At 37.1% G+C, this 25,215-nt stretch overlaps 1 long non-coding RNA gene across 2 annotated transcripts in view; it reads right to left on the bottom strand.

The window, feature by feature from the left end:
• Positions 1–7,503: 7,503 nt before the first annotated feature.
• LOC138919852 (uncharacterized) overlaps positions 7,504–25,215 on the bottom strand; it is a 224,250-nt gene continuing 206,538 nt past the window's right edge. For both annotated transcript variants that reach the window (XR_011430402.1, XR_011430401.1), the window contains exon 6: positions 7,504–8,777. This is a non-coding gene — a long non-coding RNA (uncharacterized lncRNA). The remainder of the gene's footprint in view (positions 8,778–25,215) is intronic.

The raw sequence follows: 25,215 nt of genomic DNA on the forward strand, positions 1-25,215 counted from the left end.
TCATGTTGAAGTCTATGCTAAGGAATTTGTGTTTTTTTTGGTAGGCACTGGAAATCATTTAAACGTTCTTTCAGCTAGGAAGTGACATGATCATAAAATATCCTACCTAGGAATATTATTCTGAGACAGATTTAAAGAATGGAATTAAAGAGAGAGAGATTGAAGCCCAGAGCACAGTCAACAGGGTATTTCTGTACCGTAGGTGGTAGGTAATAAGAGCACATCTCTTATGACAAATAAGAGCTAAATAGGAAAGGATAAGATATCTCAGAAGTTTTGAATCTGGATTACTTGTAGAATGATAGTCATATTAAAAAATGATGTAAATTTAAGAGTGAAGCTGTGTTTGGCTTTTGTTGATTTTTCTTTTGCTTTTAAGAAAGAAAAAAATGAGTTCAAGGTTGGATGTGAAATGATAAAGAGAAGAATATCCAAGTAATTTTGATAATAAGTCTTAATATTTTTAACTGCTTATTATGTTCTAGGCACTAACCTAAGTTCTCATTTGCTGCTTATCACAAACTCATTTTTCAGATGAGGCAACTGGAACCCAAAGAAGTAACGTGCCCAATGTTAGTTAGCTCATCAATGGTAGAACCAAGACTTGACTCCAGATATTCTGGCTAGAAGAGATTGTGTTCTCGTTCAATTTACCATCCACAAATAGATATCTCAAGAAGGGCTTAAGGAAAGAGTCAGAGCTGATGAACACTTAGACTTTGGATAGAAGAGAATAGTTGAGTATGAGAAGTTAGAGCAGCCATTCTTAACAGTGACCAACTGTGCAGCTTTATAATCTGATTCATGGGTCCAAACACTGAGGATCCTTGATCCACAGGTTTTGAGCAGAAACTGACATTTCTATTTAAAAAAAAGATCCACAAATAATTCTTATTCACAGCCAGGGTGAGAATCACAAATGTAGGAAGGGGAACGTAGAGAGCAGAAATGTAAACTTTAAGAAACATCCACATGCATTAGGAACACTTTTAATTATGTCATTAATTCTGTACACTATCCCTATAGCTAAGTTTATCAAGGAATAACCAAGTTTAAGCTACATCCGTGGTTACACAATTTCTAAATTTTGACACAGGATTCTAATCAAAGTCTGACAAAGTTCATATTTTTCCCACTAGTCTGCTGTTTCTTTGAGACTGTGTTTTCAGAGACCTCTAAAGAGTTGACTTGGGGCCAGCTTGGTGGAAGGAAGCAGAGAAGATTAAAAGAATGCAGAACAAGGACAGCTTGAAGGCCTCCATCCACTACCTTCTTATATTTCAATCACAGCATCTCTGCTGTTATATACTGGGATTCTTTCTAATATTTATTGTAAAATTGGACCCAATTGTTAAAAAGAGTTTGAAAGTTACTGAACTAAGTCAAGAGAAAGTAGTAGTAATGACAGCAGATAGGGGTGTTCAGAAGATATTAGCATTTTAGATATGTAGGAAGGCTTATTTGCAGAATAAAAACGGAAAAATTCACAAATTCTATCAACTATGAGAATAATTGAAAGATTGAATAGGATATTCCCAATGAAGCAATGATATTGATGCTGCTGCTGTTTATCAGAGAAATCACAGTTCTCACATAATGAATAATCTTCCCTCTGCCTCTCATTATAAGGATTCTCATGCCTTCTCTCCCGTTATCCCAACTCAGAATCTTGTCTTCCCTCAAAGAAGCAGAATTCCAACTGAGCAGACCATCAATGCAGTTAATATTGTGATTTCCATTTTTCTCTTTTAGTGGGCATGATAAACACCAACAACATACCTGTAGCTGGTAAACAATGAGAACCATATCCCAGTAGATGTCTTAATACTTGGCCAAATTTCTCCCATCTGACCTATATTACACTTTTTAAGTGAATTCTAATTAAATGCCAGCTTTGATGAACATAGTCATCGTAAAATAAATGCAGTATTATTAGTAAAATAGCCAGTTTAGGACATTAGTGTTACACAGAACTGTTAAGGTTGCTTTTTTGGCAAGACCTGTCTTCTTATTTTGGAGAATTGGAACATAAGCATGAAGCCACAAACAAGAGAATAAGAATGAGAATAATAAATTATGGAAACCAGAACTAATTGTGTTTTAGGGGGTTAACAGAATATTTTTAAAAAAGAGGAGAGAAGAGCTGGTTTTCTGTTTGTGCAATGCTGAGATGAATTACCCGTGACCTTATGTAAACCGAACGCTTATATTGACCTGTTGAAATGGAAAAGCTTGTAACCATGGCAACAGAGGACAAGTAAAATGGGTTTTGCTGCAGTTATAAATAAGGTGGAGAAACCAGTAGACTTTTCCTCCCTCATTCTGTGATAAAGACAACACGTAAAATTAAAAACACCCTTTTTTAAATCTATGTTTATTTCTAGTCATAAAATGCACGTCATATTTTGGGAAAAAATTTCCACAGAGGCAGACTGTGATGTACAAGGTGGAGAGGAAGGGAGGTTAGAGGGTGGGGACTGAGGGGAGTGAAGAAGAGAGAGAAGGATACAGAAGGTCTTAGGCAATGCCAATGTTTGAAAATTCATTCTTTCTTAGATGCGTGCCATACATAATTGCAGTTCAGGGTTGCACAGAGCAGAGTACCTAAGCATACTTGAGCCAAGGTGAAGAAAACAAAAATCATCAAGCTGTTTCAAATTGGTACGCTCTTTCTCTTTTATCGAGCATATAAAATGACATAAGTGTAGCATGTTTGTATCTATATCCAATCCTACTATGTTCTAAAACCTGTGATAAGTGATAATGCTCTATAAGGCTCCGAAATAGGAACCTATGCAGACTTAATGGCCACTATGGTTAATTCTTTTAAATCAGAATTTTCATCAAATACCTTTCAAAAATTTGAACCTCTTTCACCCAACACTTGGTGGCACTACTACTTCATAAGGCAAGTCCCTGCAAACACTTCCCGAATCTTCTGCTTCAAGGCCTTGGAAAACATCTTGTATCCCATTCTGCAATGTAATTCTTCAGCTATAATGCCTTAAATATGTGACCTGAGGCAGTAAGAAGTCTTCTGTCCCTCCCACAGCAGTACTGCTGTGGCAATTGGAAAAATAATAATCTGTTACAAGCACTAATTTTCATCACACTAGGTTCATAGAGAAGAAAAATGGAGGAAAGCCACTATAGAATAGTAATTGGGTTGATGCTCTAGAGTGCGCTAACAGAACTATCTGAGATGATGGAAATGTCCTGTGGAACACTGAGATGATGGAAGTCTATTGTCTAACATGTAGCTATTAGCCACATGTGGCTATTGAACACTTGAAGTTAGCTACTGCAATGGAGAAACTGAAATTTAAAAAAAAATTAATTAAGTTCAACTTAAATTTCAATAACCACAAGTGTCCATAGGCGACCATGTTGGACTGCACTTGGATCTTGCTTTGCATAGACCTAATCTGTTGGCTCAAGAAAGTTGATTCAAGAAAGAGGGCAGGAAGCGATGCAAAGTATGATTAAAAAAAAAAAAAAAGTGGTGACACTACCCACTCCCCAGTTAGTGAGGAAAAATAAAACAAAATTAAACTAATCTCTGATATAATAAAATCAACTCATTATTCTTTCCCCTGTCACCTAAGAAGGAGAGGAGTGTTTTCTTTGCAGTCATGTATAAACCAATTAGGTTTGCCCTCTAAAAACTTCTGCATTTCAAATTTTTTTCACCAGCATAATAGTTAAAAAAGAAGAAACACATTTAGTGACTATCACTTTGAATTGTGCAAGCCTAAGTATGGTTCCATGCAGCACTCAGCCCCATCCTGTGACATGGACTAAAGTGCAGAATAAAGCTTTCCAAACTAGTTCTTCTTATTCCATTGAGTGCTAAACAATTTGAAGAGATGGATGTCACACAGTGAGTTGCAACAGTGAGAGGGATGATTCAAAGATGCAGTTTGTCCCCAGAAACGAGGGCATATTTGGAAGGAGAATGAGAATGGTGATGCTCATAGTGCTATCATCCATGTGCCTTAGACTGAAGTACCCCCTTCATTCTAGCACTAATTTCTCCCTTTACTTCCTTATGAGGCTTATTCAAGTTATATTAAACTGGATTCTGTCTTCCTTATTAGGAGTTAGGCTCTCAGAGGAAAAGCGCTGGTCTTTTTGTTTTCACATTTTTTGCAACCTCTGACCCCTAACCCTACACCTCTGTGGTGACTCTTTTCCTACCGGCAGAGAAGGTGAAGCGATTAGGAGAATTGAAGTGTCACAAACAGGAATTCCTCTATTATAAAAGCAATGTGCCAATAACAACCTCCTAATAGTGACAGTGCAATTACTCTACTGACAGTTATGGAGGTGGGGGAATTACTGCCAGAATCTTGTAGGAAATCCATTCTGGGTTCTAAATTTGAGCAACTGTATTGCTGTGATAAGAAATACTATGGCATATCAAAAGTGACTCTACAGGTAACTGGTTATTTTAAAAAATTTTATTCTGCAGCTCTATTACTTGCATTTATAAAAAAAATCTTTCTGAGACGATATTATGTTTGTCATTCATCTGTTTCCTGTTGACTTCAGCTGGTCAAAATCTGTACTCTATTCCTACGGACCATATGCCGAGACTACTCCCCCACTTTCATCACATAAAAATTTTCCTTTTTCTCTTCCACCTCCTTATAAATAATCTTTTCTGTTTATAACCCATTTCTGTTCAAAATAGGTACAGAATGGACTTGATGATTACTTTGCATCTTCACAATTATTTCTCACATTTTCACTAATATTTTCATTGATCATTTTCTGTCTTCATCATGCCACCAATCATATGTCTCTAAGAATCACTGAATTTTAGAACTCACACGGATTTAGACATCTATTGGTTAAACACTTTTTTAAACTAGGATCAATTAACTTCCTGAAAATTAAAGAAAATTTTTGTTTGTTTGAGGCTATCTATCAGTAAGAACCCATTTGATTGAAACCCCACCAGCTGCTCAAATGGAGAGAATTAATATAAGGAATTAGCAACTAAGTATAAAGGGTGAAAAGAAAATGCCAAGGTACCTATCATGGAGGTAGCAGCTATAAGAAACAGCCACAAGCAGTAATATTTAGGAAACAAGGGAAAAATGGCAAAAACGTAGAAGTTTAGAGCAGAGTGCCCTCAGAACTGAAACTCAGATCTCTCAGGAGGGGCTGAACTGGTGTCCCAGCATGGGAGGCAAGATGAGAGTGATTCTGCAACTGTTGGCAAAATTGCTACTGGATTCAGCTGCTACTATGGAAATAACTGCTGCCACCAGGATGAGGAAATGTAGCAGTGATGCTCAGAGAAACTACAAGCAGACAGGAAGGCCTTGTGAAGCAGACAGGAAGTCCACGTGAAGCCAACAGGAAGGAACAAGTCTCTTCTTCCTCCTCTAGCCTTACAGCCTCCCTCTGATATCTTGTATTGGCAGAGCCAAACAGGAAGACAGTCAACAGAGCAGAAAGGCAGTGGTCTGAGTTCTAGCTCCACAATCAGTAAGCAGACTGTAGAGGGTGGGGTTGAAGGTGGGAGACAGTGGCTTAATAATCTCTCACAGTTTACATATTTTTATGGAGACAGAACCCATATTTTTATTAGTTTCCCAAAAGGACAAGTGAGTCCCAAATGATTAAGAGTCATAGAATAGTCAGAGAAGACAAAAAGACCTCATGATGCAACCAGGTTCTTTCCAGTTCTTTCCACTACTTCTTCCATTCCTCGGTTAGCTAGACTTTCTCTAACAAGAAAACATCTTAATCCAAATTTCAAAACATCATTAGTACTCAAAATACTTTAGGAATTAGGATATGGTAACCAAAAAACAAAACAAAAACAAGCAAACAAGTAAAATAAACCTTGCTCACAACCTAATTGATTCCTATATCCACAAGAAGATTTACAAATTTCCCAAAAGTCAAATTATTATTTTAGTTATAAGAAAGTCTACAACTTGTCTCTTGTATTCAAGTATTATTATTGTGTTAATAAATTAAAAGTACTTTGAACATATGAATCGTTTAACACAGCTTAATCTATTAGAACAAATTTTAAGTAATTAAGTAATATATATTCTGTTTTTTTCCTACCTAATAATGCCTGAAATAGTTCCTTTAGAATGCTGACTGTTACTAATGCATACACAGCTGCTTGGGAATGTTGGAAACTCAGAAGCAGATTAGAGGGAGAGAGAGAAAGTCAAGAGAATATCAAGGTTAAGAGTGTTCAATTGTTTGCATTGTGATGACCAATACATCATATTAGTGTTGTAGATGGTGTAGTAACCTTGAACTTGATATTCAAATGGGTCCTATAAATTATGTGGCATTCAAGTGGAACCAATATCATATTGTGGAGTGTTAAGCAGACCTTTCTAGAAATAGAGACATCAGGGTAAGTTGGAAACACTGTTTTATTTTGGAATGATCTCCAAATTTTACAAATTAAGAGGATGCTGAGAGTCTGGGAATAGGGTTGTTGTTAAGGAAAGAGCTGGAAAGAGAAAGCCTATTTGGACTCAAGCAAATGGATGCCTCATAATATCGTGTCCCTAGTCCCAAGGTAGGAACTGTAGTGGGAAGAGAAAACTCAACCAGAAGCATTGTCACATGGACCAAAGTAACTCAGGGAGGATTAAAGCAAAAGACTGCAGCTTTGCCTGTAATCAACAGCCTAGGACACTGAAAATGGATTTTGGCACAGCAAGATTAACCTATCCATCACTTGTGAAGAAGGGGCTTCTAACAATTTGTGAGCTTTGTTCACAAATTGGACTGAGACTGCAAGTAACATTGAATAGAACTGGAGGAGGGAGGGACTGATGATCATAACCTCAAATCCTTGGAAAAATAATAGCTAGGCTGATAGATCTGAATGTAAAATGGAGCATCTCATTAACTGAATTGAGAAGTGAAACACCCTAGTGATTAGAATTAGAGTGTTAGCTTTGCTGCATTGGGCGAACTTCTCTGAGAATATTTCCCTACCTCACAGGCAGAGTAATTCTGTGTGGACATCTTTTCATTTATTATGTCTGAACCTTAAATGTTCTTCATATTATAGATACAGTGCATATATTTATTTGCCATGGCAGTCTCATTTACAAGATTATAAAAAGCCCCAGGGCAGGGCATATGCTTCCTTCATCTTGGAATCCTCATTACCTGGCACCCCGCCTGGCATGCAGCAGGCATCCATCCAGTTGAGTGAATTTGTTGAATTTCAATCTGTTTTCAAAACAGATTCAACTGAATCAAACAAGTGAAAATGTCCACTTGATCTCAGTGATTTCTTGTGACTCTTAGGCGATAAAACCGATTCATCAAATGCTGTATTTCAAGGTTTGAAAGGACCCAAAAGGTCTTCTATTTTACCAGCCTTTGAAATCCTGCATTCTGTTTCTTCATCTATATGTATGTGTACATACGATATGGATACAAAGTAAATATGTAGGCACACATATACAATTTACACACACACACATATGCATTTAAATTTGCATTTTATTGAGTGATTTTTCCAGAAGTTTCAATAATTGGTTTTATTCATTTGTTTAACACAGAAGACTTGTGCTCAAATTCATGTTTAAGAAGTCATAAAAAGTCAAAAGCATTAGCATTCATTAAGCTTTAAGCAAATATTATAGTCATGTAATTGCTTTTAGAGAAAGGGCAATATTTATTATATAACAGAATATTTATTGCATTCTAAAACTAGTGTATGATGCATATTTTTATGCTCTCTACCCATTTGTAAATGCTGGTAATAGCAATATTACTGAGGATCCAGTAAATACATGAGTGACAGAATAACACATTAATAAAAGTGCTACTCTAAAAGTAAAACGCTAAATATATTGAGAACAAAAATAAAAAAGAAAAACAAAAATCTTATGTAAACAATAGCAATGTTTGGCATTTATTTAATTTTAATGTTTTTAAGAAAGAAAAATTGAAAATTGAAACTCAAATTGAGGATTTTTTTTTTTGAAAATGCTATCTCCAACAATCCACATTATGAGCCATTGCCTGGACAACAAATGTTGATTCATTCCAGAAATATTGATTGACCATCTACCGACAATTTGATAGGCTCTAAAGATAAAGTCGTAAGTAAGACTAGTGAGGTTCCTGTGCGCATTGAGCTTACATTTTAGTGGGGAAGACACACAATAAATAAATTAACTTCTTAGGAATTAAGCTTCACATGAATTAACTTCCAAAAATTATAGGCCCTATAAGTGAAATAAACAGGGTACTAGAATACTGAACGAGAGCTTGTGTGACTCTAAGCCCAGGGAACAGCAAAAGATCTGAGGTAGGAAAGAATTTGGGAAAATTTGGCAAGTCTGGATACAACTGAAGCTTAGAGTGAAACATGGGAAATGCTATGAGGTGATGGTGGGGATCCTGATAGGCGTTAAAATGGCCTTTGGATTTTATTCTAGTGGAAAACTAAAGGAAATAGTTTTGAATTTGAAAAAACAATTGTGGCCATGATTCCAGAAATTTCTAAATCCTAGCACTGCCAAAAATAGAGAAAAAGAGAGAAAATGAGAGAGAACCAGCTTTACTTGGGAAATCCTAGCCAAACCCATTTCTCCATCTCTGATCAAGAATATTAGCAAATCCTCCCCTCTGATAGAACAGTCAAGCCAAGGCGGTCTGGTGTGAAAGAAGGAAGAAACTTTCCCCTTTCGTAGCTGTGTCTTTGGCCTTCACCAACAGGTCTTGTGGCAACTCATTTAATATGCTTTATCCTCCCGCGTGTTTATGTTTTCCTAAAAACAACACAAATTTAGTATGAGCAAGAGTGTTATTCGTAGGCCTATGTAAATATTTTTGCCTATGAATTTTTGTTTTGGTAGGGTTCTGTAAATTGACTATGAGTGTGGTCCATTAACAGACTTAAAAGTTATAAATTTAATTCACTATGTGTTTGGCAACCAAAAAGAAACACTTATTGGTAGGAATAATTTCCACTGTAGTGCTGGATGACAATGTACTAGACGTAATCAAACGTCTTGTCACTGGATTGCAATCAGTTCCTTGGAACTCTTTGAGAAGTTAGTTATTTAGCATCTTTTATTTCTGTGATCTGGTAACTCAGTCAGTTAGCATATATGCATGGATTGATGGATGGATTGAAAAGCTCCCTGAAGTAGGCTGGATCTCCTGAGAGAGAAACATATAAAAATTTGAGTTATTCTAATGTTTTCCTCACCTGTGTTCATCATCTTTCTGGATAGATAAATTTATCAAGTTTGATGAAGAATGGATAACTAAGAGCTGTGGGTAGAGTTAGTATACCGATCGAACACACTAAAACAAATGAGATTTAGAAAAGCATTTTTCAAATTGTCATTTCTGGAGATGTGAGGTGCTTCATGAAAAAGGAAGGCTACAAAAACAAGTGTGTATTAATGGACTTACAACGTGCTTTAGCACAGCACATGGTCTGAGAAGAAACCAAGTTAGAAGCACTGAGTTAGAAAATCCTCTTCCACAGATTTTTAAACAGAATCTACTTGTTGATTCTGACCTTTGTGCCTTTGCCCATGTTGTTCTCTGCAACTGGTCCCTCCTCTTACCCTTTCTGAGTGTTGTAGGGTCAGTTAAACTATACCAGTGGCTTGACACAATAATTCCCCTGCCAGAGGAGATGACTCTACAGGGCAGCTGTCCTCCTTGCAGCGTTCCAAGGCAGCAACCACTGTGCAGCTCTACTTTTATCTTGCTGCTTTGTCCCTTGGCCATGAGACCCCCATTTTTGCCAAGGCATTGGGAGAAAAAACCTGCCTGGGGACTCTCAATTTTCTTACCTTTGAAGACAATCACACATCCCTACTTCTCACCTTTCTCTGGACATGTGTCTGAATTAGTCACATGACTCTGCCAAATTGCAAGGAGGCTGGAAGCACACTTTCTCATTGGGCCAAGAAGGAAGGGAGAATGAGATGTTGGCAAGAACTCAAAATGTCTACCACAGTCTACAAATTTTACCCATGTTTTCATGATTAAGTCATCCATATGTGCAACTTGTAGAGAGGCTATTCCAGAAACATCCTTGCCCCAAAGAAATGCAGTTTCAAACACAGTTATAGAACTGATTGCATCTGTTCTCCTCTGAGGATGAAACAATCAAGGCGCACATTCCTATTTACTTTAATTGCTTTTCTAAATACCACCTCTCCATTCATCCATCATCACTCCCAATGTCATCCTATTTTGGTGATTAATACCCCCAGGTCAAAGCAAGACTTTCACTTTTTGGGGCCAGGTGGACTTGCAGCTCGGAATCTGGAGTCAGATGTCCTGATTTTGAATCTTGGCGCCAACACTTAATAGATACGTGACCTTGGGAAAGTTATTCAATATTTTAGCGCTACAAGTTCCCTACTTGTAAAATAGAGACAATCATAGCTTCTACTTCACTGGGTGATTTTGAGAATTGTACAAGAAAATATGTGTAAATATTACTATTATTAGTAAAAGTCCTTATATCATCGACCCTATCTTAAGATATTTCCACCACCTTTGTATGTTAACTGAAAACTGGCTTTTAACATATGAAGCTGGGTTTTTTGTTTTCTTCCATGACCCTTTATGCCACAAAGGCAGAAAACATGGAAAGTGTTCACCTTGCTCTGGGTTACCTTCTCTAAACAATTTCTTCCTCTTCCTTCTCCTCTGGGGGAAAAAAAGTCCTTCCTCTTTGACCCATATGCTTTCAGGCATGCTGTCCCTCTTCCCGAATCCTGTTCTATACCAACATCCTTGCCATCTCCTTATATTAAAGGCTTTAACTCCTGATTCCTAATGTTTCTTGGTGAGTCTAAAATCCACATGGGTGTCTCTCCATCATGTACCTCTTCTCCATCCTGTACCTCTGGATGTCAAACAATTTTTACTTCAGTTCAGTTCCCGGTTCTACTCTCATAATTATGACTTACACACTTTTATCACCAAAAATATCTTAATTTGAAATGTTCAATTTCCATACTGTCACCATTATCTTTCAACTCGCTTGTTCTTATATCCACATGTCAACAATGCTACCACCTCATCAAGATACCCAATCCATTGATGCTATTAATTTCTTACTATCAATAGCCTCCTCCTATTTTCATGTCTCTCCTTGCCCAGGTTATATTTCATGCTCAATTATTATAATTGCTCTCCTGAAGAGCCTCTAATTCCCTTACCTCCCTCTTCCTTTTTATATCTTAGTAAACAAACAAACAAACAAAAACCCTGGATGAGACCAAATACTATCCTTTTATTTTACTGCATGAGAGCATCTGAATATTTCAAAAGAACCATCATAAAACCAGCGAAGCAATTTCACTTTAAATGTTTGATAAAAAACATCAAAAGAGTTTCAACATTTCTTGGAAATGCTTTGTTGTTTCTTTAGTATTCTCTCTTTCTGGTTCTCCTTAAAAACCTGCATTTACCACCCCACCTCCTCAGGACACACACATGCAGTTGACAACCTTATTTATTCCCAGTCCCTTCAATTACAACAGTATGCACCACTTCTCTTAAACTTGCTCAATAATCCCTCTCAGGCCCTGAGTGCCTTCTTCTGTAACTTTCTCAAGGATTTCACTCTTGCCGTTATCTCTTTTCTGACCTACATCATTAATCTCTTTCATATCTGGATTATTCATAGGATCCAAATATGGTCTACTCTGTCCTATTTTAAGGATACCCTCTCATAACGTTACATCTTCCCTCCAGCATCTTTTCAATTTTAAAACTTCTCTGAACAAAAGGATTGTCTATATACAAAATCTCCAATTTCTGACATCCCATTAACTCTTAAAGATGATTCCCACACAAACTCTTACAATAAAAGTCCAGGATATTGTATCATGATGTCCAGGCAACTCCATGGTCTGCACGTTCCATATCCAGTGAATTTTTCTTTTGTTCTCACTTGGTTTTACTTCTCCACAGTCTTTGATACCATTGATTACTTTGAATCCTCTCTCTTGACTCTCACAATGCCACATTTTCCTAGTTTCGCCTCTGCCTCACTGTCCCTTTCTCGGTATTCCTTACTTGTTCCTCATTATTGTTCCAGCATCTAAATTAGGAGTTCCTCAGCATTTAGTCTATGCCTTCTTATAATTTCTCTCACATGCTTTCCTCTGTGACTCCATCCATGCACATGGCATCAGCTATCATTTATACCTTTATGACTTTTAAATTTAATGTACCCAACCCAGACAGTTCAGTGAAATTCAGACTGATGTACTCAATAGCCCTTTTGTCATCTCTACCACCTTACAGACACTTCAACATCATTAAGTCCAAAACAGAGCCCTTGATTTCCCCCTTAGAAATCCTAATAATATCTCACTTTGTCCTGCCTGGGTTATAGGATATGTTTATCCTTGGAGTTACTCAAACTGGAAGCTTTAGAGTCATCTTGTTCCTCCCTTTCTCTTACTATAATATCTCATCTACCAGCAAGCCCTATTAATTCTTTCTGTACAGTATATCTGGAATCTCTCCACTTTTTCCTACCTCTACTCTCACCTTCCCAGCTCAAAATCCCATCTCTCCTCAGCCCTGCAATTGCCTCCTCTTAGTGTGCAGGTTCCACTCTCACTTCCCAAAATCAAAGTGATATTTTGAACATATATCAGATAAAGCTATTCCAATATTTAAAAGCCTTCTTTAACTTATTAGTCCTCTAGGATAAAATAAAAACTGCCTAATGCTTTATAAGATTCTGCTTACACCGGACCCAGCCTTTCTCCCAGCCTATTTGGTAATATTATCCATGCAGCTCACTCTGCTCCTGATGCAGAGGTCTTTTATCAGCTCCATAGCAATGATCAATCCTTTCTCAACTCAGGACCTCTGCTCAAATCACCTAAACCCCTCTCTTCCCCTGGGTCTCAGTGTAGGTGTCACCTCTTTAGAGGAAACAAGACAAATGGGTTGGCGTATATTCTAGACATCCACGCAACGATCCGGTTGAAATGATCAGATCCATGGCCTGAACAGGGAACAGATTGCTTAGCTAAGATTCTTTTGTTTTTGGCCTATTCATCAACTGTATGCCTTAAGCCTCAGTGCCCTAACTATGCTTCCTGATAAAAACTGCGTAAAACCTCTATCTGGGCATATCTTGACAATACAATAATTTGAAACCTCATCGCCAACATGAACACAGGCAGAATTCAGATATAAAGCAGTTCTACGTGGACTTATGTAATAGTAATCTGGATCATGTAGATGATGACCTTTGAACCCAATGCATAGAATTTGCAGACTTCTTAAAATTTATCTCAGCATATGCCGGTATTTTAAATTGTTATTTATTTGGCATATCAGTGAAAGAATGGAAGAAGAACATGCAGCCAATAAGCTTTTGCCAGATTATGACAGAAAAGCTCTGTCTCAACATTTGGATCTTAGAGAATCAAGAAAAAGGAATCTTATATGCACTAACCCCAAAGCCAGTATTTGGGAAATAAATAAAATACTACATCTTTTCCACAGGATTTCAGTCTGAGGAGGTGTTTGCAAAGTGAGAGAATATCCGTGTCAGAATAAAGCATAATTTCAATTTAGCAGATTTAAAAAAGAGTGAGAGACCAAGAGTCAGGAAGGGTGTTTATTTGAGTGAGGGTTTGTTCCATCATTTAATTTCTGCTGGTTAATCATGAAAGGTAGTGGCAGTGAATGAGAATAATGAATGCTGCAGAAGGAAAGTAGTACTCATGATTTAAGCATTTAATTCAGTGGTAACGGATAGGGCAAAGAGAGTCTGTAATGTTAACAGAGCTGTTCATGGCATGCCAATGATAATGCATGTCATGAAAAGGGATGGAGGTGGGAAGAGAAACTGATGACGTCATAGAAACACTAGACAAGCTGTCATTCCAATGTTCCTGGCAAGGGGAACAGAGTCAATTTGATTACACTATTTTAGAGAAACTCCAGAAAAAACCAGGGGGATGTGAAATTGACAGAGTTTTATTGCTCACTACCTGAATTGCACAGAAACATTGAGTTTAGATAGGAAAAATAATGGAATTATTAAAATGACTGCTAAGATGCCAAAGAAGTTAAACAGAAGCCTGCCATTATCTGTTTCCACCCATGAACCTCTCTTCATCCTTTGGTTAGCTCCCGTAGCAAGCTGTGTTTTTATAATCTCATAAAGGTGATATAAACTAATTTCTGAAGTGATAGCATTGCATATAAAATTTCATTAAAACCAAATATTTCAGGTAACAAACATAGTCAACTGGGGGAGTCAAGGGAACAGTGGTATGAAAGAGAGAAGTGACAGCTGAATAAAAGAGAATTCAGCAGAAAATATTGTTTAAAATTTCAATATGAAATAGGACTACATAGATAAGCTGGAAATCAGAATGAAGACATTTTGCTACTATTTGATAATGATCAATGATAACCAGCTGCTGTTTACAACATATTTGATTCTATTAAAATCAGTCAATTTTTTACTATCTCTTACATTTATTTTAGCCTTTGCCTGTGACAGTGTGGCATACAAAGGCACATAAAGTCTTATTTTGTTTATTCTGTGATTTGGTATCATGAAACATTTGAGTGTTTGATGTCATTCAGGTGATAATCGCAGAATTTTGCGATTAATTGTAAATGAATTTGGAAAGAGGAACTGCCTCACAACTCCGGCTTCTTACAGTGACATCTATAATAAGTAAAAATTTCCCCTGAATTGAAACTATCTTTACACAACTATCTAGGATATAGCAAGATGCTAAAATGTCCAAATGAAAAACACCGGCAAGATTTTAATTCTATAACAAAATTGGTGTTAGTTTTCCATGTGTATTTACTGAATATTCCATTGAACAGTTAATTTTTAAAAGCAATTGATGCCTAAAAGTGTGAGCCTGCAGTAGAGCCCCTCAGATGCAGGCTCCTTTCGGTTACCAAGGAAACCATCTCATAGACATTCACATAAATAAACTGCAGACAGTGGGAGGAAACACCATAAATATAGGAATGGCTTCACTTGAGTTTTTGTTTCTGTCAGAAAAACTCTCTCTCCTTATAACCGTATTTGCTTTAAAAAATACAGAAGCATGAGAGTCATACCTTGTACATGACAAATGTAAGCAGGAAAATGCTATGTTTACTCAGAATGCGAGAATTAACAATGGGAAAGTCACTAAAATTGCCAAAGTTTTCAAAGTTTTCGAGATGGTCACCAGGAAAGCTTATTTTCATGGGATTTTGATGGGGCACTCACACATTCACAAAATCAGATTCTTATGCTTTACTCCTTTTATACATCTAACCCTTAGGAAAAGCAAGTAGAGATCATTCTTCTCTTGCAAAGCTTTGCAATATTGCCTATCAAAAAAATGCTCAGGAATAGTGTAAAGTTGTATCTGCAAATTTTTGTTTTAGTTGTCTGCAAGAAGTGATCTCAGGTTTTATTAGATCCACAAATATTTCTGAATTCTGAAGATTATCAAGCATCTAAGTACAAATAAAACAAAAGCAAAATTTTAAAAATCCATGCTTTTTATGTGTTATAATACCAATTCTGTGAATTGATGTTTTACTCCTCTTTTCAATGAGTTCTTGCCATTAGGTACCTACCTTGACCTGTTTAATCAATCAGTGGAATGGGCTCTTTTGTTTTGCTGGCTTGTCACACTTCCCTCCTCCTTTCTCAGTATGATCCTCTGTTCTCCTTTGCAGCACTAGCTGCTCTCGCTCCAGGACATCGGGCAGGGCTGATAATCACAATTTCCCTGGGGTGAACGTGGGCTTCAATCCAGGCTGGTTCTCTTTCAGAGTAACACAGTTAGGACTTGGTTTGAACCCAGTTCCTGCTGTGAAAAATTCTAATGTTGCCTTATTATCTGTCCCAGCCAAGGTCTGGCTTTTCAGGATTTCCTTTAATTCTATCAGCTCCTCGCCATTCTTCCAATGTATTCATCTTTTTCCTTAAATTATCTAGAGCAGGTTTCATTTGAGTTGAGCCAAAGAATTCCAAAGGATAATTTATTATTCTGCCTCTGACTATTGCAGTAAAAATATATTCTGTTGTGATAACAATTACCCTAGCTTCCTCATAATGATCAATGTAGAAAATTTCCTATATTTATTAAACTCTCTTAAGTGACTTTATTCTAAGTCAATGCATTATTTATATTTACTATTTTACGCAGAACTAAATAAAATCCTTTATTTAATTTTTAAAGGATAAACTCTAGTTCTAGAAATCTAGCTTTGGAATGAAAAATATACAAGTCTCTCCATGTCATTTATTATACTAAAGGCCAAAATTTTACTCACCTTCAACAGTGAACAGAATGATTGGTACACAACAACCTTCAGATTGAGGCCCAAGTAGATTTCAGTGAACAGAAAGAACTATCTATATTTAGAAAATATTTATAAATCTAGGAAAAAAAATGCAAATTTGAAGGTATATAGTAGCCATATGATATATTCAGAAAGAATTCAAAACAAGGTGATGCTTGCTTTTATTAAACCCATTTATAATTTTAAGAAAAAAATGGTTGGCATATTATAAATATTACCTCATGCTCTTATTCATTCATCCATCAAGTATTTATTGAGGGTCATTATGGGCCAGGCATTGCTTCAGGGCCCAAGACAGAGCAGTGAACCAAAAGAACAAAAAGCCCTGGCCTCATGAAGATTATGTTCTGGTTAGGAATACAAACAATTAACAATATTGTCTGAAAAGGGACAGTGTATTTGATAACGATAAGTCCTAATGAGGCAAAAGCAAGAAAGGAGATACGTGTCACAGAGAGGATAATGAATGTCTCAGTGAAAGGGACTTTGGTTTAAAGATCTGAACAAAGGGAGGGAGAGAGCTAGGGGGATGCAGGACAGAAGAATGAAGAGCATGCATTTTATGTCTACCTGTTTTCCTAAAATCTTTTGCTAGTGCTGGTCAACACAGCCATTTAGAAGAGCACTTGAGAGAGTTTCTCAAAGAAAGACTGGCAAGTGCAAAGGCCCTGAAGTCATGAAGAACTTGATGTATTTGAGGGAAAAGGGGGTCCAGGTGGGAACTTAGTGAGGATGGCATCGTAATGGAGCAGAAGAAAGAGCAGTGCGAGATTAAGCTGGAAAGGAAGGAAGGTCCTGTTATCAGAGGACCTTGGAGGGCTTGTTGGCGTACCGCACTGTATTCTAAATGGGAAGTCATACCAAGGTGTTGAAGCAGGAAAGCGATATAATCCAATTAATATTTTCAAAGATCACTCGATCTTTCAGGAATTGGAAATAAGTAGGTGAAGAAGCAGCACCACCAGTTCAAGACTGTTCTATTGGAGCCGGATTTCCTCAAACTCATGTTGGATATGTAGTTTTGAGGAAAACTCAAGGAGACAAATTCTTTTCTAAGAAACAGCTGAACTTGGTTTGATCTAAATATCTCAGGAGACCTTCTTTAATCACAACATCTAAAAGTCCCCAGCCCAACATCCAACATTATCCATCAAGATAGAGCACATACTTTCTTTTATCCTCATGGAATTTATCACCATCTGTATTCACCTTTGTTCATTGTTTACCTCCCTTCACTGTAATGTACATGCCATGAGGGTGGAAAAGACGATCAAATTCACTTTTTCTTAATTAATAAATTTTATTTTTTTAGAGTAGTTTTAAGTTTACATAAAAATTGGGCATAAAGTACAGAAAGTTTCCATATATCCCGCTGCACACACCTTACATTAGTGCAAGACATCTTGCATTTGTTTGGTACATTTGTTACAATGATAAGTCAACATTTAATCACTTTGTTGTTAGTGCTGTTGAGTCAATTCCAACACCTAGTGACCCTCTGTCCAGCAGAGTAAAACCTTGCTTGGTCTTTTTACACCATCCTCTCACCTTCCAGCACTTTATGAGATGATGGTCCTCTGCTATTTATGGCCAATTTTTTCAGAAGTGATTGGCCAGGTCCTTCTTCCTAGTCTGTCTAGTCTGGAAGCTCCACTGAAACTTATCCACCATGGGTGACCCTGCTGGTATTTGAAATACCTGTGGCATAGCTTTCAGCATTACAGCCACCACAGTCTGACAACTGACAGATGGGTGGCATGGTTCTCTGACCCAGAAATGAACACGGGCCACTGGGGTGAGAGTGCTGAATCTTAACCATTAGACCATCAGGGTTGGCATTGAACCATGATTATTAACCAAAGTCCAAAGCTTACATTAACGTTCACTCTTTGTGTGGTACGTTCTATGGCTTTTGACAGATATATAATGGCATGTATCCACCACTACAATCTAACACAGAATCATTATATATACTGTGTTCCACCTATTCATCTCTCCCTGCCTCCCCCAACCCCTGGCAATCATTGATTTTTTTACAGTCTTCAGAGTTTTCCCCTTTCCAGAATGTCACAGAGTGGAAATCACACAGTATGTAGCCTTTTCAGATTAGTTTCTTTCATTTACCAATATGCATTTAAGGTTCCTCCATGTCTTTTCATGGCTTGATAGTTCATTTACTTTTATCACTGAAAAATATAGCATGAATGTAGCACAGTTTGTTTATCCATTCATCTATTGAAAGACAGCTTAGTTGCTTCCACATTTTGGCAATTGTGAATAAAACTCCTATAAGCATTTCTGTGAGCTTTTTACATGAATATAAGTTTTCAACTCACTTGGATAAATACCAAGGAGTGCAATTGCTGGATGATATGGTGAGAATTTATTTAGTTTTGCAAAAAACGACCAAATGTCTTCCACGGTTGTTTTGCATACCTACAAGCAATGAATGAGAGTTCCTGTTGCTCCACATCCTTGACAGTTTTCGGTGTTGTGTTTTCGATTTTAGCCATTCTATTAGGTGTGTAGTGGTATCTCATCAATGGTTTCACATTCACTTTTAAATCACCAGTATCTAGAATAATGCCTGACAGAGAAGGATGTGTGTGTGTGTGTGTGTGTGTGTGTGAGTGAGAGAGAGAGAGAGAATGTGAAAAGGAATCAACCTAAACACTATCAGAACTAAAGATGAGAAGTTTCAGATATTTTGCACATGAATCAGTAGTTTTGTAAGTACAGTGCACTGCAGTAGTACAGTAGAGTAAAGTAAATAGAATTACTAGGAATTTGGACACAAAGTACACAATTGTACTAGGGAGAATGAAATAATATTAGAATACATGGACAAGCATATAGGGTTTTTAGATAGGATAACTAAAAGATTTAGAAAATTCTCAAAATAAATTTAAAAAATAAACTTTATTTTAATAAAAATTGCGAAAAGTTTTTTTTTTCTTTTTTTACATTATGTAGTGATGAGAATCAACTGGAAGAATATATCCAGGAAAGAATATTCTAATGAATAGTATAAACCAGTTGCTCCATGTCAAGTAATATTGTCTTTCTTGAAGGGAAAATATCTTATTCTTATCTCTCTGATTGCTTCTTCCACCAAGACCAGCATGATAGTCTCAGTTGCCTCTTCCACTCCGTCTAAGTACAACCTCACTTTCTATCCATTTTGAAGCATCTTGTTGGCGTTGAAATTACTTTGCCCAAAATATCCTTTTATTAAAGTTAAAATTATTTAGCTTCATCCAGTTCTGCTTTTAAAGAGTTTTCTTTCATAAGAAACATTCCTAATATAAGAGATTGTCAAATAACTGACACTTATGGATAAGTCCTTGCCTAGCAGATGGGAAGAGAAATCCACTAGTACAGAGATAATATTTTGAACTTTCTTTGTTCCAGAAATAGAGCTAAATTTAATCTTCACAATTATCCATTATCTCAGTTAATCTGTGCAATGATCCTAGTTTTTATTACCTCTATTTTACATGTAAGATTGATGCTCACAGAGTTTAAGTTGCACAGAGGCACACATACTAGAAAGTATTATAGTCAAAATCTGAGATCAGATCTGTGAAAAATACTGATAGCTTTTAGGAAAATAGTCCATAAGAGATGCAATGAAATACATGTAAAAGTATCTGGATGCGAGTTTTATTCTCATGACCTTCCCAAATGCTGCCCCATGTATAGTGTATTTTGTTAACCAAGGACAGAAGATCCATTCGTAGAAATCATCCATGAAGAAGTTACATGTTAGAATTATATGCCTTCCAGGGATCCTTTCATACAATTCCAACAAAAGGAAAATATCATACTGCCAAAGCCTTGACTGGGCCAGGCAAACCCAAGAGCAGCTGCTTCTATTTTCTTGTCTCACATCTGTGTCCAATAATTCATATTTGACTTTGACGTAGTCATTGGCAAGTTAACATTTCCCAAATCCAGGGTTTAACCCAAGAAGAAAGTTTCATACTTTGTATTTTTAAGAACTTAGCTTATTTTCCTGTTTAAACTCCTTTGTCTCTCTTAACACAATTACATATGATCAAAATGACTTAGCATATCCCTAGTACCAAGGCACATCATTTGTGCGGGTAATTAATATACCCTCTATCTCATATTGATTCCATTTGCTCCTGAACATCCACAGATACTGATAAATTTATTCTTATAACAGTTTAACTTGTTAGAACTATCTTAATAGGGAGTATTTTATGACTATGTTCTTTTAGGAAAAACTATCTACTCTCATCTAAACTTCATATCGTCTATAAATAGGATATCATCTCATTCAATTATTCATTTATAAAACTTTTATTGAAAGCTCAAAGTTTCTCAGACACTGAAAGGTGTTAGAGATAAAAAATTTTAAAAATCTCATCCCTAAATTCATGTGGAGAGGAAGAAGGAAATATTAATAATAAGGATAATAACTATAACATTAGAACAATAACTACCATTTCTTGCATCTACTATGTCACAGATGTGTGGTGGAGGCCAGAATTTCAAGCTTGATTTTCCAGAATCCAAAGGTGGCTTCCCAATGCTTCTAGTCTTTGCTTATCACTCAGTAAACGGTGAGAAAGTGAGTCACCAGTGTGTAGGACACCTGGGAGGGGGCTACCAAGAGAGGACATGGAGAGATTGAGGCCCTTATGGAAAGGTTCTCTCGTATGTGCAGAGCATATTTTATATCTATTTTTTCCTAAGTACTTTCTGTACATCCATTTTAATCTATCTCTGTATTTATGTTTTTACTGCATTGCAATTTTATTCCTTATTCCAACATGAAACACAATGTTATACAGTAAAAATTGCTGTAAAATGTTGACTAAAACAAGATCTTCAAAATGCCAGTACAAACCTCTCTGCTGTTGCTATTCTATCTTTCTTTTTGGGAGTGGTGAGGAAGAGTCACCCTTGGCTAACATCTGTGCCAATCTTCCTCTAATTTGTATGTGGGAAGCCTTCACAGCATGGCTGATGAGTAGAGAAGGTCCACACCAGGGATCTGAACCTCCAATCCTGGACCACTGAAGCAGAGCACACAGACCTTTAACCACTCGGCCACGGGGGCACCCCCCAGAAATTCTTTTCTTTAACTACAGTTGTTGACCATTATCCCAGTTGGGCAGCGTTTTAGTCTTTATTTCTCTGCTTTACATACAAAAAATGAATAAGAAACCTTGTCAAAACATTTGCTTTCAACTCTGACGTTCCCCTGGTCTATTGGTCTAGTAAAAGACAATCTGAGTTCTCAGTGATTACCATCTTCTCAGGTAACTCCTGTAAAATATTTCTTCACTATGTTTAGAATTCAAGTTTATGAGGTTTGATTCAATGCTGCCATCCCATACTTAGGAGAGTGTCCAGCACAAAGCCGGTGCTTACCCAATGTTGGCTGAAATAAATGAAGTCAATGAAGCCTTCAGTAAATTTATTCCAGAGCACAAAATACTAGCTGACCTAATGTTGCTGAAATATATCTTCCTGTTCATTTTAAAAATCAGAGTTACTTGTTGTAGAAGGCTCTGATTCAGAAGAATAAGAGAAGTGATACCAGATTTGAATCGCAGATGATATGAAAGCAGAGTAGGGAATATAAGACCTGTTGAAGACTGTGGAATAGTAGACACACCAAGGAAATCCAGAAGGACTTTCTTCTTGCTGCTGTGAGCTATGAGCTGTGAGCCCTATCCTAGCAGCAATGAGGGACCTCAGTCCCCCCTAATTTATCCTCATAAGCATACCAAATTTATACTCTTAACATCTAGATGTTTAAAGCTCAGCTCTTTGTTGGGGTGAGGTGAAAAAGCAAGCACTGCAAACAAAAGCCCCCTTCCAAACAACTTTTTCTTGAGTTTTTGATGCAGGTCACAGGGATGGTCAGTCACATTGTTATGGCTGAAACTAGACAAGAAATCACAGCCTATGTCAGATATTGCCTCATTTACATTTTCAAGGAAAGTCAGAGAGTCAAGTTGTCTTAAATCATCATCTGACTAAGTAATATGTGCATTCCACCACTTTACTCTGTCACAAGAGCCCAATCTTTTTATTGCATCATCAGAAGTAGAGGTTTAATTCTCATTGACCCACTGCCCAAAAAGTCGCTGCAACAGAAGTGAACCCTCTTCTCTTTGTAGTAAAATTGACTCTCGTAACATTGGACACTAACACATTTTGCAGGTGATAATTATGGACAAGAATAAGCTTTTGCTCATTTTCCTAAGAGAGTATTTAGATAAATGATGTTTGCCTTCTCTATTTCTAATGGAGAATTAATCTCATAAAGAAACCCCTCATATATTTGTCCACTTGCAAGTGTCCTTCTAATTGGCAAAATCTTTCAGTGCACTGATACTGGTTGGCATTCATATTTTCAGGTCCTCTCAGTAACTAAGGATATAGTTGCTCTTGACCAGTAGAACAAACCAGTCTCACATGATCCTCTCAAAGCCTGCAGGCTTTGATTCAGAGTAATCAGTATTTATCCTTCCTTTTTAAATCTGAAGATTTTTTGCCTTCCAAAAGAAGATAAAGGACAATAGTCACTAAAGAGGACCTCCTCTCTCATCCAGCAGATCATGGCATTGTTTTAGAACATGCATTTAAAAATTTTTTTAAATGTATTTCTTCCCAGAAGCCCTTAAAACCTTTTTTCATTTGGAGTAATTTTTAAAACATCAGCTCACTTTAAAATTTAGTGTTCCTGATAATATAGATACATAACACAGTACTATTTTTTTTCTTGACTTGGAGTCTGACTTTCCATATGATAGATGGTAGCACCTGGCTATGAACTAGTTTATCTCAATCCCTGGAAACTTTCTAGAGACTCCTCTTCCATCTCAGTGAACTTTTCACTCCTAAATTGTTATCATAAACTAAAATGATACATCCTAATCTCTTCCTGGAAATGAATTCTGACAGTCTGTGCCAAGCTCTGAGATCTTCAACATCATTAGTCAATATCTTGTTTGAAATGTTTTGTTATGCTATGTCTTCACTAAAAAAAAGAGAAAGAGAGCATCAATTGGAGAAGACAGTAAGTTAAAGAAGCCAGAGAAAAAAGTAATAATAATTATTTTAAATTATATAAACAAAACAGCTACTAAAAAACTTAATTCACCGTCTCTTTCAATAAGTGGGTTCTGAGTCTGAGAACTTACTTAGAACTATGTATGGGATCATGACTTTTGATTTGATTGTATAAACTACCCATAAGGGGAGTGTATTCTGGATCTGCTCATGGAACCAAGGCAGCCGGTGAGTCTTCTAGCAATATATATATATTCTATATACATAGGATATACACTCTGGCCTGCCCATTTTTAACCCATTCCTCTACTACATGGCATTTATACTTAGTATGAGCAATTACTTTTATCAAATTTCAAAGGGTCACCCTAGCAGCATATTAGTAACATGATTATGGGTCCTTGCCAGGGTGTTAAATCTTGCATCACAGGAGTACTCCAATTTCTATAAACTCTTTATTATCTAACTTAATATTCTGCATCCCACCCTCAACACCTCAGGATTCTTTCACATGTACACTGTCCCAGTACTTGCTGGCACATATTAGGCATATTCTGCAGCTCCTTCAATGTATAATCCTTCTCTTCCCTTAGAAAGCTCAGCATCTTGTCATCCATACTGTGCTGAGATTCAATGTTTGTTATTGGTTTGTTTGACAGCAAGAGAGGTAGGGTAGATCCTAAGAGGTGTGTCCTTTGCCTTGGAAGGCACCTACCTAATTTAAGTGCCTTTCATGGCCTTCAAGTAAGAGGGTAAGGTCAGGACTGGGAGACACAAGTGAAGTGCCTAGATGAGCTCAGGATCCTAGGAGACTCTGTGTTTGCACAATATTGAGAGTGAATGCCTCTTATATTTGGTCCACTAAGCACCTCCCTCACTTGCCTCACCCTAGTCACAGTCACACAAAAGGAGAGGTACTGTCATCTAACCAATGTGTGTATGTTATGTCTTCAAGCTTAGTGGATTCAGTAGAATCTAGATCAAGCATCTCAAGTAAGTCTACCGAAATAACCCCTTCTCAAGCTTCAGGGTCCTGCTCCCTTCATGCTGAATGCTTGAGTTTGGTGTAAGAGAAATGCTAGGCCTGAGATGTCAAACTTCTCTGAAGCTCTGCTATTTTACAATTAAATCCTGAGTCAAATCCTTTATTTTATTTGCCCTTCAGCCACAAGAAATTAAAGTTTCCTTAAACACCACCAAAAAGATTCTCTGCTTTCTGTTTCTCTTGAAATAAAGATTTATCACCCAGATCCTGTCACTTTCTCTCTTCAATGATTCAGTGGTACTCAGCAAGAGTCACCCAATTCCATTGTCTATGAGTTTCCTTCCACTTGAGTACCACCTAAGTTCACTACCAAAATACAGTTCAACATTTTTACTGCTAGAAAATTCCAGGTGTTATCCATATCCTACTTACCATCAGTGGTGGGGTCCTCAGTGCCAGTCAAAGGGTGAGTAAGGTAGCTCTAAAATTCTACTCTCTGCATCTGTTCTTGGTAGCAACTATCTTAAGTCAAGTTCCTAAGGTGGAGAATTTAATTCAGGAGTTATTCAGGATTGCCCTTGGGAGATACACCGTTTAAGGAAGTGAAGAACTCAACATTAGGCACAGGGGGAAGTTATTAGATACAATTTGCTGCTGATAGAGATGTAACCTTAAACAAAGCAGTTTCCTAAGGCTGAAGGTAATTCCCAGTGAGGGACAGAGATGTGAGCCATCAAAAATACACATTCCCAGCAGCCTCTGAGCATGAATGTGTTGGTACTGAAGAAGGGATAGGGGCAGACCCCTCCAGTTTCCACTATAGGGTATAC

Source organism: Equus caballus, chromosome 21 (genome assembly GCF_041296265.1).
Source record: "Equus caballus isolate H_3958 breed thoroughbred chromosome 21, TB-T2T, whole genome shotgun sequence".
Lineage (NCBI taxonomy): Eukaryota > Metazoa > Chordata > Mammalia > Perissodactyla > Equidae > Equus > Equus caballus.